At 43.5% G+C, this 1,455-nt stretch overlaps 1 pseudogene; it reads right to left on the bottom strand.

The window, feature by feature from the left end:
* Positions 1 to 464: 464 nt before the first annotated feature.
* Positions 465 to 1,455, bottom strand: part of LOC116091799 — a 3,153-nt pseudogene continuing 2,162 nt past the window's right edge.

Here is a 1,455-nt window from a genome sequence, read left to right as displayed (position 1 = left end):
CTCCCACTGCCCCCACCTCCCACTGCCCCCACCTCCCACTGCCAGAAGCTGCTTATTTCCATTCATTGTCCTGGTCCTCTGGGCTCCTTTCCTGTCCCTGCCACAGCATAATTGATCCTGTTCCCCTTTCCTCTCCCCCACCCCCTCTCCCACACAGGCCCCTCCCCCACCTCCCTTGACTATTCCCTTCCCCTTTCTAAGTGGGATTGAAGCCTCCTCACATGACCTTTCTGCTTGTCACACTTGTTATGGTCTGTAGGTCTTTATAAACTGCTTATCCAATATTCACAACAGGAAACAACTTAGGAACAGCAGAACCAGACTTCTGGATCTCATCTTAGACAGTACTTGATTTCCATTCTTGAGAGAAATGCGGGGAATTTGCCTGGAGAAAGTTTTTTCTTTCTTTTTCTGTAAACTTTCTTTATTGCTTCAGTTTTCCTTTCATTCTTACTTTCCTTATTCTACAGTGTTATATCATGGTTAATATCATAGAGTTTGACCTTTGTGGCCAAGGGTGTAATCTGTTTCCCAACTCTCAATCTGACAAAGCAATCTATATAAGGCATTGCAAAGAACTGCCTCTTGTTGTCTCTCTTATCTAGGTAGCAAGGTATAGGCTACTGCTTGAATTTGTACCAGATGACTCATCCAAAGATGTCCCTTCTCCAAGCACCAGGTCTTGGTTTTCCCTGACTGGTCTAAAGAAGTCTTAAAGCATCTTCTCTCTCCTGGACAACTTTATCTAAGGCATCCATGGGATCAACAAGCACTTCTAATCACTCTGGGCTTGACATTGGCAATATCTGTCACTTGGTCTCCTTCTCTAGAGTTAGAAGCATGTTTCTTTCCTCCAGAAGGACATACCAAAGTTTATGGAAGTTTTCATTACTTTTGGTTCTCAGTTGCCAGGTTCACTAAGCTCCAGATTTGACTTTTTCTACCCCTGCCCCCTCCAATTCTTTGGGTCATCAAAAAATTCTTCTAATCCCTGACAACGTGATAGAAAGAAATTTACACTGGAGAAAAAAAAATGGCATGTGGTGTGTTCTTTTGCAACAAACTAAGAGAAGACCTGCAACTGGAGTGAGCAGGGACATTGCGATTTACTAGGGAACCAGCAGGCTTCAAGAATGCTGAGGCCCTTCTATGAACACTAGACTGGTGGTAGCCATGTTTCTAATATAGACTGACTGTGTTGGCTGTATATTATTTCTATAGTTCAAAATTTTTGCAATATTATTGTGGATCAACCTCCTTGTCCTTGTCCTCACCTTCTTCCCCATCCTCCATCTTCCTCCTCGCCTTCCTCCTCATCTTCCTATTGCTACTCTTCTTCTCCTTCTCTGTCTTTTCTTTTTCTTCCTCTAGTTCCCTTTCTCCTCTTCTCTCTTTTTCCTGCTCTCTCTTTCTCTTCTCTCTTTCTCTCTCTCTCTCTCTCTCTCTCTCTCTCTC

This window comes from Mastomys coucha, unplaced genomic scaffold, assembly GCF_008632895.1.
Source record: "Mastomys coucha isolate ucsf_1 unplaced genomic scaffold, UCSF_Mcou_1 pScaffold15, whole genome shotgun sequence".
NCBI lineage: Eukaryota > Metazoa > Chordata > Mammalia > Rodentia > Muridae > Mastomys > Mastomys coucha.
The sequence above is the reverse complement of the archived record's forward strand: the minus strand, read 5'-3'. Positions and strand labels throughout refer to the sequence as shown.